This window comes from Neopsephotus bourkii, unplaced genomic scaffold (assembly GCF_033783945.1).
Source record: "Neopsephotus bourkii isolate Nb327-2 ecotype Australia unplaced genomic scaffold, CSIRO-AGI_Nbou_v1 NB_873, whole genome shotgun sequence".
Taxonomy (NCBI): domain Eukaryota; kingdom Metazoa; phylum Chordata; class Aves; order Psittaciformes; family Psittacidae; genus Neopsephotus; species Neopsephotus bourkii.
The window spans coordinates 2,148,457-2,163,413 of NW_026901367.1; the positions used below are offsets into that span (position 1 = coordinate 2,148,457).

The 14,957-nt window shown below is 50.1% G+C and overlaps 1 protein-coding gene across 2 annotated transcripts in view; it reads right to left on the reverse strand.

The window, feature by feature from the left end:
* Positions 1–14,957, reverse strand: part of SPTBN1 (spectrin beta, non-erythrocytic 1) — a 138,619-nt gene that overhangs the window by 79,614 nt on the left and 44,048 nt on the right. The gene's annotated exons all lie outside the window — the stretch shown is intronic.

The window sequence follows — 14,957 nt, forward strand, 5'->3', positions numbered from 1 at the left end:
ATCTCAGAAAAGGAGGGCGCTTCGCTTTATTTGCCCCGAGGAGCGCTCGCTTGACAGAGCAGCACCGCACGCAGCAACCGGCGAGGAGGGGATGCAGCAAGATGCACGCCGGGAACAAGAGAAAGCTCTGGGGAAAGGGCCTCTGAGCAGCCAAGTGCTGTCAGTGCGGGTTATGTCACCGGCGCATCCTGACATCTCCTGCAGCCGGGGCTCCTCGCCCCTGTACCAGCACGCTGGGTAGGGCTGCCGGATGCACGCTGCCTGGGCTGTGCGCTGTAACGTAAAGCAGGGTGCCCTGCCTCTGACTGGCACTGTAACATCCCGCTGGGTATAACGTGTGCAGCAGCAGCGCTGGGTACCAGCAGTCACATCCCGGCATTAGGCAGAGGGTGGCAGTTTTCCCTTGGGCTGTGAGCTCCAGCCCTCACTTACACATAAGTGAAATGAAAAGGTCAGCTCCACATTCATATTCCCAGTATGTAGCATTTGCATGTTCCTGTCCAAACTGCTGATAGCGTTCACACAGAAGTTTTCTCTTTGTGTTTTTCCTCGCATTTCCAAATTCCTTTCCAATGGAATCCATGTCCTCCTCCCACTCCGTCCCCTCATTAAACATCTCAAAATGTGCCTTTGTTTTCATATTGTGGGTCACAAGTTTTTAGTCTTGTACTAATGCCTATGAGGACAGCTGCAGTGGGAGCAGATCAGTCCACTCCTACCAGCTCACTGCAGCCCCAGCTCCTGTGGAGCACAAGGTGGACATTCCAACTAGCCCTTCCCAACATGCTGGGGAGCAAATGGGCCAGTCCAGCAGCGGTGATTTAGGGAGAAGTGATGGGAGTCAATGCCTCTCAGCTGAAGCTGGGGTTTCTAAAAACACATGAACTGCTCAAAATGTCTGGCACCTTCCTCCAATGGCCATAAATACACTTAAAGTATTTATGGCTTTTACCTATGCTGTTATACTTGAAACAACACCACAGCTCGAGCCCAGAGGGGATCATTCCTATGAACTGCGCTCTGGGGAGATCCCCCTGCAGCCCTGATCCAGCTCTGGGCAGCAGCACCAGAGGGACCTGGAGCTGTTGGAGCGAAGCCAGAGGAGGCCATGGAGATGCTGCGAGGGCTGGAGCAGCTCTGCTCTGGAGCCAGGCTGAGAGAGCTGGGCTGGGGCAGCCTGGAGAAGAGAAGGCTCCTGAAGGGGAGACCTGAGAGCAGCTCCAGTGCCTAAAGGGGCTGCAGGGAACCTGGAGAGGGGCTTGGGACAAGGGCCTGTAGGGACAGGCCAAGGGGAATGGCTTGAACCTGCCCGAGGGGAGACTGAGCTGAGCTCTTAGGCAGAAGCTCTTCCCTGTGAGGGTGCTGAGGCGCTGGCACAGGGTGCCCAGAGAAGCTGTGGCTGCCCCATCCCTGGCAGTGCTCAAGGCCAGGTTGGACACGGGCTTGGAGCAAGCTGCTCCAGTGGAAGGGGTCCCTGCCCGTGGCAGGGGTTGGAGCTGGAGGAGCTTTGAGGTCCCTTCCACACAAACAGTTCTATGATTCCATGATTCTATGAGAGTGATTTCCTGCAGACCCAACCCACCGCAGTGCTGGGACCGAGGTGCTGCAGCCTGTGCCCCACAAGCCTGTTTCCAGGTAGAAAGGGGTTGGAGGAAGCACCTGCCCTTGTCCCGGCCGCAGGCAGGATGTGAGCTCCCCCGGAGCTCCTCACACAAGCACAGCCTTATTTCCTTCACGGATTCTTTCCAGCAGCTTTTCCTGCTGAAGCCTGTGCTGTGTTTTACCTACAGGAACCCTTCCCCTGGCGAGCAGGGAGGAGGCCAGGCCCTACCTGCAGCAGTACCGGCTCGCTGCTGTCCCACCCTGAGCAAACAGGGCTCCCAGCGCCAGCTAAAGTCCAAGTGAGTGACACAGGAACTGGAGCGCCTGCAGCACCACGGAGGCCCTCGAGCAGGAGCCAGGAGCTTCTCCGCAGCTGAGAGCTTTCCCAGCACCTCTGGCAGGGGACACAGGAGCGCACGTGGCCGTTATTAATAATGGACATTATTAAAGAGGAAAATGTTACAAAAGCAAAACATGAAAACCCTAGAAATAATCCTTTGGCTTCGACCCATAGAAAACACAGAACTGTCTTTCCCACCCTGCCATAAAACATCATAGAATCAGAATCATAGAATAGTTCGGGTTGGAAAGGACCTTAAGATCATCCAGCTCCAACCCCCTGCCATGGGCAGGGACACCTCACACTAAACCATAGCACCCAAGGCTCTGTCCAACCTGGCCTTGAACACTGCTTCCTTGGGCAACCCATTCCAGTGCCTCAGCACCCTCACAGGAAAGAATTTCCTCCTTATATCCAATCTAAACTTCCCCTGTTTCAGTTTGAACCCATTACCCCTTGTCCTGTCACTACAGTCCCTAATGAAGAGTCCCTCCCCAGCATCCCTATAGGCCCCCTTCAGGCACTGGAAGCTGCTCTGAGGTCTCCACGCAGCTTCTCTTCTCCAGGCTGAACAGCCCCAGCTTTCTCAGCCTATCTTTGTATGGGAGGTGCTCCAGTTCCCTGATCATCCTCGTGGCCTCCTCTGGCCCTCAACACCACAGTATGAATTTACACTTCAGATTGTCCCCTCTGGGACAACTCACTCTGGGAAGATTAAGATTCCAATGAGACACCAAACAGAAGTTGGGGGTTGAGGTTTTTTGTCCATGTCCTCCCTTTACTCCCCCAATAGCACTAAATACTACCTTAAAAAGAGAAGGAATTGCTACACAGTGACTAGGGGAAAAGGTTAAAGAGTCAATGTCTGGACCGAGCTCATTTAGTGCAAGATCTGAAGAAGAGAGACCCTAACCCATGGTAGAGAACTCAGCATGTGTTCCCTCCCTGTGCCATCCTGACTCCCTGTGCCATCCTGACCTCATTTGCACTGCTGTCCAGGCTGGCACTGGGGCTCAACAACAGGTCCCCATCAGCAGATGTGACAGATGTGGCTGAGCTGGTGTCTGCTCAGTGGGATGTGTGGTGCTGCTGGCTCCCCTCCCACAGCATCACTGCTGCTCTGCGGTGCTTTGGGCATGTCTATTGATGGTTCCACTGCATGGGTAGGTGGTAATTCAGGAGCAAGAGCACAGCAGAGTGGGGATCTGTCTTTGTGACAGGCTGCACCTTAGGGAGTGAGGCTTCCTAAGAAGAGGAGCCTGCCAGCAGCCACAGCAATCGCAATACCTTTGTTTGCTGGTGACTTTAAATTAGCAAACCCAAGACCTGTTTATTGCCACCATGCATCAATGCTCTGGGTCCATCATAAGGCTCTCAAAGGCACAAAGCCCTGTTCTATACCTGATTTCTACTCATTTTCCTCTGGTTCTCTTTAACTGACTAAGTCCTTGACAGTATGAATTAGTATGTTATGGAGAGGAGCTAATGCTTTAAAGTCAGAGATAAATCACGGCATCCCAGCCTGGTCTGTGTTGAAGGGAGCTTAAAGCTCCTCCAGCTCCAACCCCTGCCACAGCAGGGACCCCTTCCACTGGAGCAGCTTGCTCCAAGCCCCTGTGTCCAACCTGGCCTTGAGCACTGCCAGGGATGGGGCAGCCACAGCTTCTCTGGGCACCCTGTGCCAGCGCCTCAGCACCCTCACAATGAGATAACTTTTAAGCTCTGGTCCAAGTGTAATTTCTCAGATCAACCCAGCTTGAAACTGTCCATGGTGTAATGCATCACTGAGCTCAGCGCTGGAGGAAAGCAAGGGCTAAATCATCTATGAAGTTTAGTGTATCAGGGAGGGAGGAGGTTTGTGTGTTCCCCCCTTCTAAATTTTGTTCTTTCTTTTTCCCCCATAGCTGTGAAACCCCTTTTGCTTGCATTCTTTGAACTGCATCTCTCATAGAATCACAGAATCAGCGAGGTTGGAAAAGCCCTTTAAGCTCACCCAGTCCAACCCTTGCCCCAGCACTGCCAAGGCCACCCCTAACCCATGGCACTGAGGCCTCGTCTCCACGGGGTGTGAACACTTGCAGGGCCGGTGCCTGCAGCCCTGCCCTGGGCAGCCTGTTCCAATGCCTGAGCACCCTCTGGGGCAGGAATTGTTCCTCAGCTCCATCTAAACCTGCCCTGGTGCAGCTTGAGGCCGGTTCCTCTTGTCCTAAAACAGTCTCCCATAGCACCTGACTGGTGCTGATGGCATTATTGGTGTACTTGATAAGAGTAAATAAACCCACAAATGATTATCCACTTATCCATAATGCAACGTGGGACTTGGTTGATGCGATCAGAGCTCTGCAAAGCCTCAAGGAGAACAAGATGTTGACACCAGTAATGTTACACATGTACAAGCAGCATTCAGAGGCAGGTGCTCAGTCCAGAACACAAAGGGATCTGGGCTGGGATCTGTCTTTCTGTGGCTGCTGAAGTGAATGGGTTCCCACCACAAAGGAAAAACCTAGTGTTTCTAAGGAAGAAACTAGCACCATCCCTACCCAAACTCGTCATTATCAACGTTTCTAAGGTGGAACTAAACTATCACTTTCCTCTCCAAAAATATCACTTAAGAAAAACTCCAGCACATCCTCAAAAGGAATATGAACAAAAATCCCTCTAAGAAACTCCTGACCAAGGATCCAGTTCAAAGCTCTTCTGCAGAAGGTAGCTGGTCAGGGGGCAGTGCTAATGCCATTGCCCCTATATTATCTTCCACCAATGAAGTCAACCAATATTGGCTTTGTTGAGTCAACAATGAAGATAGTTCATGCTGGTGGACTCAATGTCCAACACAGGCCCACCCTCAAAACACATTCAACTTCATGCACACGTGAAAAGCCAAGAGAGCAACACAGAGAATGTTCCCTGGGTACCACGAAACAAATGCACTGTGGTGCTGTGAGGGAGAGATGCGATTTTACAGCTCCACAACAGACAATTATCTTCCTAATGGGAAGCAGAATGCACGCCAGAGCTTACAAGAATGACCAATCTGGTTAATGATCAGCCTTGTCTTCCCTCTTTACTCTTCCTCCCTCTTGTAAATTCGCCACTTGGTGACTAACTAGGAAAAAATTACAAGATAAGGAGGATGATTTATTAATCTAAAAGGGCAGAAATCACAGAACAGTTGCTTTTCTCCTCAAACAGGGGGAAGTTCTTACACACGTCCTCCGAGCCACAGCAAAGAGCTGGAACTCATCAATACATTTGCCTTTCGTGGCTTTTCTAACACCCCTGTCCACACAGTAAGCCTAAATCTCTCCCATAGAGTAAGGAAAGATGGGTTTTGCCATGGACTGTTCTAGAATGCAGTGGGAAATAGCTATTTTTATCATCTTTGCCAATTTGCATACCATTCATCCTGACGAGTAAGCTGTTTTCCCCCCAGTTGCTATCTAACATGCTGGAAGGCAGAGAGGAGCAGCCCACACACGGAGCAGGAATTAACATGCCAACTTGATTACCTCTGCTGCAGGTATTTGTGGGAACAGAACCATTCATCTTGTAAGCCACCATTTCCTGCAACGCTTTGCAATTGAAGGTGGACTAAATACAAGCAGAAACCCAGAGCTTCTCCTAAGGAACATTTCCCTTTCTGAAAGGATTTCTGCTTCTCTGTTACAAGGGGATTTTTGGTCTGTGGGATATATGAAGAGATCTGGTCCTCCAAGCCCCTTCCAGATGTATTCTCTGTGAGTGATATAGGCTTGGGAGAGCCAATGCAACCCAATGGCAAGGGAAAGGGTCACATTCAAAAGCAAGAGACAAGGACACCTATAACAGAAGGGTCTGTTCACATATCCACTAGCTCCACAGCAAGTCCCAGGCTCAAACCAGCTTTGGGCTCCCAATAAACCTATAAATTGCGACGAGTGAGCCCAAAGCAGCACGAAACCTTTGGGAATCTCATCCCAAATCAGGCCAGCATATCCATTTATTACTGAAACTGGGTCAGTTCCACCCAGTTTCGGGTTTCAGTTTACCCAAGTCCCACGTTAACAGGAAAGTTGACCTGCCTTTTGGAACAGCACGTCCTCGATACCTGCAACCGTGACCGCGGGCCAGGAGAGCCACACCAGCACTGGTGTTTGGAGGAAAACCCGGTGTGTGTGGGTTTGCATTCCAGCCCCAATGGGTTCTTCTGACCTGCACCACTTCCCACCCTCCCTAAACCCACCAAAGCACGGAAACCACCCCTGAAAACCTGCAACAACTGCATTCATTCCATTGGTTTGTGGTCCCCCAAATACACCTGGTTTGCTGCCTGGCTTGGATGAACAGCCTTAAAAAGTGAAGCGTGGTGCACAGGTACATCCTTAACATACTTGTTTGCTGTGAAGTTCTGGCACAAAACCACTTCTTGATTTTAATCCAGAAAATTGCTCTTTTTAATGGGTTTTAATGTGTGTTTTTAGGAGCTGGAATTGTTTTCATTGCCTCTCCCTCCTCTATCAGAACTGCATCTATGTTTATAGGTAGGAGAGAGAGAGATTCCCACCATCCTTTTGCTTTTCTTCCTCTTGCAGTGTCTCCTTTTCTCCCTGGTCTGACCATGCACGCAGAGGATGCACCATTGCTACACCATGATCCCTTGGGCATGAGAAGTCAACCTCCTGCTGCTCCTGGAAACCCTGGGCGCAAACAACAAGCAGAACACGCTGATCTTAGGCCAGAGGATTCATTTCTACTCTTTCCTTTGCTTCAAGCACATAAACTACACTGATGTTCACAGATATATCCCCACTGCTACCAGCCACATTCACATGGGGTCAGTGTAGGGGAGAGGAATAACGAAGTACCCCTCCAGATTGCCAGTTCCATAACTGGAGGAGCTTGAGCTGCTGAAGTAGAAACCTCTGGAGCTAACTGGGCTCTCTGCAGCATTTTTGATCCTCTTAGAATCACAGAATCAACTAGGTTGGAAAACACCTTTAACATCATCAAGTCCAACCATTCACTCTTACACCAAAGTAACGAAGCTGCAGAAAGCCAAGGTAGGACAGGCTTGAGCTGACCCTGCAGTTCATGCAACATGGAAGAGAAGGAAAATGTTAGGGGAGAAACTGTGGGAAGCTGGGGTTCTTTAAACCGTATTAGATACAGAAACATGAGCTGAAAGTCTTCTTTAAAGCCAACATCAGAGACACCTCAAACCCTTCTTTCACTGAATCTCACCCACAGAATTTCTCCATCTGGGAATTGCCTATCTCTGCAAAACTGGTTAGTTGTCAATGGACAAATGCTCAAGGACTGTCTTAAACTTGTCAAGTGATTACTTCAGAGCAAACCATATACATATACATATATATATATATACACATACACACACATATATATATCCTGTATGAAGACAGGCTGAGAACACTGGGGCTGTTCAGCCTGGAGAAGAGAAGCTGCGTGGAGACCTCAGAGCAGCTTCTAGTGTGTGAAGGGGGGCTATAGGGATGCTGGGGAGGGACTCTTCATTAGGGACTGCAGTGACAGGACAAGGGGTAATGGGTTCAAACTGAAACAGGGGAAGTTCAGGTTGGAGATAATGCAGAAGCTCTTCCCTGTGAGGGTGCTGAGGCGCTGGCACAGGGTGCCCAGAGAAGCTGTGGCTGCCCCATCCCTGGCAGTGCTCAAGGCCAGGTTGGACACAGGGGCTTGGAGCAAGCTGCTCCAGTGGAAGGGGTCCCTGCCCATGGCAGGGGTTGGAGCTGGAGGAGCTTTAAGGTCCCTTCAACCCAAACCAGGCTGGGATTCTGTGATTCTGTATGTGCAGAACAAATCTATAATGTATAGAATGAATACTGTATTATGCTCTTACCTGCACAAACACTGTTCACGTTGGACACCCATCCACATTAGAGGCTTAGTAACCTTTAAAGGAAGCAACGCTTCCAAAGAACCACCATACAACATACAAAGCGGCTGGCAAAAAGCCCATGGTGTTTGCACTGCTCACGAGAAGAGTTAAAAGCTGGGAGGAAGAACACCAGAAACTATGAGAGTGGAACTTGGGAATGGATTTTCCTCATCTTCTCCACTTGCCCGGCCCTCATCCCTGCTCCTCTTGCTCCTCCCCATCAAGGCAATTTGTCTCAAGGCAACGTGGGTTTGTATCTCTCCAGGATATTACCTCGAGATAAGAATCAGAGCTCTGATGGGAGAGGATGATTTCATCCCTAATCTTGCCCCATTAGAAGAGCTCCAAGGTTAAACAGAAATTAGCAAACAGGTTTTAATGGCGGATTGGATTTCGCTGCGCAGTATGCTCTGCTAGACATTATTTATACTTCAGGGAGTGCTTTCATGCAGTATCCAAGCAACAAATAGGGGGAAAAATGCAAGGCACACTGCAGATTTGGCTGAATAAATAACGTAAATACAGGAGCATGGCTGGTGAGATGCTGAGGAGAGGAGACGAGAACGTTCTCTTCTGCATATGCAGTTCTTGGGGAAGGACTACTTTCAAATGGCAGGCTCATGATCCAGTTTTGAATGGGTCCACAGCCAAGCTCATCCCTGGTAAAAGCCATAATTAAACCAATGTAAAAATGTCATTATTGGCATGTAGTGTTCATAAACAAGAAATCCTTTCCATTAAGATGACTCAGCAAAGTATCTAAAACCCTCATCGCATCATTACAATGAAGGGTTCCATGGTTCCTCTGTGTTAAAGATCCCCAAAACACTGATTTAAAGAACATTCCAGTCTTTTCTGTCTCCAGGTTCCCCATGACGGGTGAGATTCCCAGCTGCTGTAAGCCACCACAGCCTCACAGCAGCCAAGGGAGGATGACAGCTTATGCCACTGCCAACCTGGCTGGTGGGTCTCCTAAATCATAGAGCCTCAACCTGGTTTGGGTTGGAAGGGACCTTAAAGCTCCTCCAGCTCCAACCCCTGCCACGGGCAGGGACCCCTTCCACTGGAGCAGCTTGCTCCAAGCCCCTGTGTCCAACCTGGCCTTGAGCACTGCCAGGGATGGGGCAGCCACAGCTTCTCTGGGCACCCTGTGCCAGCGCCTCAGCACCCTCACAGGGAAGAGCTTCTGCCTAAGAGCTCAGCTCAGTCTCCCCTCGGGCAGGTTCAAGCCATTCCCCTTGGCCTGTCCCTACAGGCCCTTGTCCCAAGCCCCTCTCCAGCTTTCCTGCAGCCCCTTTAGACACTGGAGCTGCTCTAAGCTCTCCCTGGAGCCTTCTCTGCCTGATAAAGCAGATTTACCTGCTTCCAGGAGCATCCTCATCCGTATTTCAGGGGCAACGTCCTAAGAGCAGACACATATGCACACACGCAGTCAGCACACAGACATTAGTTTCCATTTTCTCCCTCTGGGTACAGATGGCTTTTAGATTTCATCATTTCTTAACCCCAGGACTCAATTCTCTTGCACTTACTTTGCTCAATCCCTGGATTGCTGCCCCAGCGCAGAGCCAGCCCTTGGTGCATAAGCACTGGTCTATGGCATGACCCACGAGAAGCAGGTACTGCTCCTGTGTCCCAGTCCAGGAGCTTGGTGCACGGGAGTTCTGCATCTAGAGGTCTGTCAATACAGGCTCCTCTGCTGGGCTCTCCTGTGTTCATGTCCACAGTGATATTGCTTGGCCTTGAAAGATTTAACCAGAGAGACAGTGACTGCAGCTATCAGATGTTCCAGAGCGGGGCTGCCAGCAACTGCTCCAGTCCTGCTCCCTCCCAAAGAACCAAAATGCCCATTTTCCAGCTCCTCTTGTCCTGCCAGATCAGTTATTCACCAGGACACCATCACTTCCATGCATCACTTCCATGCATCACCATAAATACTGCTCATGAAGCAGACAAGCAGTGTGTGACTCCACAAAACTCTGGAGTCTTCTGCAGTACTTCCATTCAGAAGCCTGGCTCTGTACTGGGGAAGCTCCACTGGGTCATGGATCTGGTGTCTCATCCAACCACAGTGACTCTCACCTACACCTCCACATGGTTTGCACACTACTTGTTTGATGCTAAAGAGAGAGCAAACCCCCAAAGCTATGGATGACTGATACCAAAGACGATGTTACTATAACAAGGAGACACAAAGGACCTCTGTAGCAGACTACATTTCTGATAGGACATCACTGAAAACAAGCTGTCCACGTTCATTTGAGAGTTGTTTTATGTACTGTAGACACACAGAGACACTTTTTTGGGGCTCCATCTATTGATCATCTTTAAAAATGAAACTACAAAGAACAGGATACTATTAATTGCCTGGTTTTCGCTGTTTGCTTTAGGGACAGTTCTCTACCAGCAGCTTTGAAAGCTAAAGCACACCCACAGGGACAGATGGGATAAGGTTTTCCTCGTTTTCTGGTGTAAGCACAGTGTCCATCAGTGGTCCCAGCCAGCACTGCAGGTAACGTGTGAATACAGCGCCGTGATCCCTCCCTCACTGCCTGCCTGACACAAAACACACAGAGCCATGCTCCTGGTTTTGACACCAGCCTCCTACAGATCCTGGTAGGGTACCACTGAGAACCTGTTGCAGGAGTTAAGATCCATAAGGAAACACTGGGTGAGGTGGACACTTGGAAAAGCTGCTGTTGAAATGATTCCATCAGCTTTTACCTGCAGAAAGCAAGGCTGTCCAAACCAAGCCCTTTCACAGCACCTGAGTGTCTGGATCAGGCCTCTGCCTGCTGGACAAACCAGGGGCCATAATGCACATGGCCACACCGGAGCTGGGATGAGGCATCTGCAGTTTCACTGCTGTAAGGCTTTCATTTCTGTTTACTGGCAGGTGAATCCTTCACATGTCCTTCAGCCCGGATTTACCAGCACCAAACTGGTGCTGAGCAACCCTGCCTTAACCACTCACTGCTACTCAAACCAGTGCACTGCTTGTCAAGTTCCAGATAGCTCAGGTACCCAACAGCTGGGAGATGGACTGCAAGAGATTATCCTCAGTGTGCTCCTTCAGAGCTTACCCTCTACCCCAGGCTGGTTTGGGTTGGAAGGGACCTTAAAGCTCCTCCAGCTCCAACCCCTGCCACAGGCAGGGACCCCTTCCACTGGAGCAGCTTGCTCCAAGCCCCATCCAAAGTGGCCTTGCGGCACTGAGAGATGCTCTCAGGTCTCCCCTTCAGGAGCCTTCTCTTCTCCAGGCTGCCCCAGCCCAGCTCTCTCAGCCTGGCTCCAGAGCAGAGCTGCTCCAGCCCTCGCAGCATCCCCATGGCCTCCTCTGGCCTCGCTCCAACAGCTCCACATCTTTGTTTTGTCCTTTTTTACTGGATTTGACACCTGAAACTTCATTCTGGCCCTGCAGATTTTTTCTGTCTTTAGCATATACCCAGAGTGAAGCAGTAAAACTCTGCTAAGAGAGATACCCTGCAGCAGGGATGGAAGGTGAATGATACCTGAAGCTAAGCACTACAAGCAGGATCTTTCTTTTTGCCTTTTTAGAGGGGCTGTTTTGCTGCCTCCTTTCCTGTACCCCCTGCAAGGTTCATCAGCACTGTGATGTGCCACAGTAGTGAGCGTCCTGACCTCTGCACAGCCACTTAGGTGGAGCTGGAAAAGGAATGCACAGCTTCATGTGCCCTGAGCAGATAAGCCTCTGCTATTTCAGAAACCTTGAAACTATCTTTAATTCATAGGCCAGAGACCTCAGGCACCTTCTGGTCACTGGGGTGAGCCCAGGGGGCAAAAGGGCAAACACAACTGAGCAGAAAGAGGAGGAACTTTAGCTGGGCATTTTTAATAGGGAATTAGCCAACTGCAGAAATGGAAAGTTTTGGAGGTGACCAAAAGATCTCCTGCTACCTGAAAACAGCATCCCAGTGCCACAGCATCCCAGTGCCACAGCATCCCAGTGCCACAGCATCCCAGTGTCACAGCATCCCAGTGCCAGAGCATCCCAGTGTCACAGCATCCCAATGCCAGAGCATCCCAGTGCCACAGCATCCCAGTGTCACAGCACCCCGGTGTCACAGCATCCCAGTGCCACAGCATCCCAGTGTCACAGCACCCCGGTGTCACAGCATCCCAATGTCACAGCATCCCTGTGTCACAGCACCCCGGTGTCACAGCATCCCAATGTCACAGCATCCCTGTGTCACAGCATCCCAGTGTCACAGCATCCCAATGTCACAGCACCCCAGCGTCACAGCATCCCAGTGTCACAGCACCCCTGTGTCACAGCACCCCAGTGTCACAGCACCCCAGTGCCACAGCATCCCAGCGTCACAGCATCCCAGCGCCACAGCATCCCAGTGTCACAGCATCCCAGTGCCACAGCATCCCAGCGCCACAGCACCCCAGTGTCACAGCATCCCAGCACCACAGCATCCCAGTGTCACAGCATCCCAGTGCCACAGCACTCCAGTGCCACAGCATTCCAATGTCACAGCATCCCAGTGCTACAGCATCCCAATGTCACAGCACCCCAGTGTCACAGCACCCCAGTGCCACAGCATCCCAGTGTCACAGCACCCCAGTGCCACAGCATCCCAGTGCCACAGCATCCCAGCGCCACAGCATCCCAGTGTCACAGCACCCCAGTGCCACAGCATCCCAATGTCACAGCATCCCTGTGTCACAGCACCCCAGTACCACAGCACCCCAATGTCACAGCCCCAGACTGCATGTGAAACTCAACTGTTTCTTAAAGCTCTGGTAGGAGCTTGATGCCCCAAGGCACTGGCCACAGATCTTGTTAGCTAATGGACCTTGGGAGACGAAATCCAACACTTGAGGATTTGTGAATGAAGGATTTTGCACAAACATGAGCTCTTTTTGGCTTCCACAGCGCAGGTAGAATTACCTGGTCTTCCAGCAAGACCTTCCAGAGGACCCCAGAGAGCAAGGACGGGTGAAAGATGATTTCCTACAGTGGGGTAGCTTACTTTACCAAGCAGGGATCAGTTACCTTCTTCTCATATCAGTTGCAGAGCGAGTTCAACATGAATGGTATCCAATCTGGTTGCATATCCCTTCAAATCTGGATTCTGATTGAAATCCCAGATGATTTATTTGGTTTAAACTGGAACCATCCTTCACGCTCTGGGTTTCATGGTGCACAGAGCACTTCAATAACACCAGTTATCAGCTGCTGTGCTGACAGTGGTTTTCTGCTATTAAATCATGCCTGCTTTAACTGAGCTTTCCTCCAATTCACTGTTCTGATCACAGACTATTCTGACCACCACCTCCTGCTTTGCTGTTTGAATATTTCACCATCCTGATGGAACATGGAGCCATCATGACTCTTTCAGACTGACTTCTCACTCACCCTCTACCTTTAAGGGAGTAAGCTTCATTTAAATTAAGTAAACTAGAAGATGGAAGCTTCACAGAAGAGGCACTTCACACCTGGATGAAGAATGTGGCCAGAAGATGCCTGCACCAGCAGGAAGATTCACAGTGAGTACACAGCCATCAGTCTGTAGTGATGCTCTGCCTGTGGCTGTTCTACTTTGAACCCAGCAGTCTGCATCTTACAGATGGGGGATAAAGAGCCAGTGCCTACTCTGTTCATTTTGAAACCTTTCACACTAAGAGAAGGAGATAATAATGGATGTGCATTCAAAATGATCCATGATGATGGCCACGAGGATGCTCAGGCACTGGAGCACCTCCTGTATGGAGACAGGATGAGAAGGTTGGGGCTGTTCAGCCTGGAGAAGAGAAGCTGCGTGGAGACCTCAGAGCAGCTTCCAGTGTCTGAAGGGGGCCTATAGGGATGCTGGGGAGGGACTCTTCATTAGGGACTGTGGTGATAGGACAAGGGGTAATGGGTTAAAACTGAAACAGGGGAAGTTTAGATTGGATCTAAGGAGGAAATTCTTTCCTGTGAGGGTGGTGAGGCACTGGAATGGGTTGCCCAGGGAGGTTGTGAATGCTCCATCCCTGGCAGTGTTCAAGGTCAGGTTGGACAGAGCCTTGGGTGAGATGGTTTAGAGTGAGGTGTCCCTGCCCATGGCAGGCGGGTTGGAACTTGATGATCTTAAGGTCCTTTCCAACCCTGACTATTCTATGATTCTAAGATGCTGATAGTCTTTTGACTTATCTTGTAGCACCAATGAAAGGTGCTCTCAGACGTACTGAGAGAGCCAGACATCCCCAGGCAGTTTTTAGATGCATCTGCTCTAGGACCTCTGGAAAGAAAACTGCTGTTGTCAGAGAATAGCTACACTTGGAGATGGGGGAAGATGCTCAGGTCTCTTGGGCACATCTGGAGGTGTCAGACTGGAGTCTGACTCAGACGTTATTCACTAATCCTGGGCCCTGCAGGCAGTGTACAACCATTTGTGCCTCAGAGCACAGTGATATTCACCCAGAAAGTGATGGTGCAAGAGACGGTCAGGTTCATGGGGTTTAGAGCCCAAAAGAGCCTCCTGGTATCACCCAGCGTGGCTTTGTGTGCACCACCAGCCGCAGGCTTTCACACAGGGATTACTGTGTCTGGTCCTGTGACAAGCATCTGAATTAGAGAGCACCTTTCCAGAAAGAGCCTGCCTGGATGTGCAGAGTCCAATGACAGAGAATGGGGATACCCCAGCTCCAGGCTGCAGCTGCTGCAAGCCTGCAAGTGCCTTTCTGGGGAGATGCAAGAGCAGATTACCCATCAGACAGCAAACCTTCAACTATTGATTTGCAACCCACACCTCTTGTTGTTCCTCTCTCCTGCATCACTATTAGGCAATCAAGCAGTGCTAAGCCGAGCTTTGGCAGCATTCGCAGCACTCACAGCAGAGAATTACAGGCATGAAATGCATCAAATTCAAATAACTACAAGTAATGCTTATTAAGAACAAAAATAAATACAGCAGACTCTGGGAAAACGTTTGAGTGTGCCTCTGAATTGAATCTTCAGCAAAATTATTTGCTTTGACATTGGTATTTGTTTTAGGCTAGCTAAATAATTCAAGTACTTTCCTTACATTACTTCTCCTTGAAGTAAGAGTTTCATGTTTATTATTCATTACTCAGGTGAGGAGCTCTGCTCACCATAAAAGTAAGTGGAAA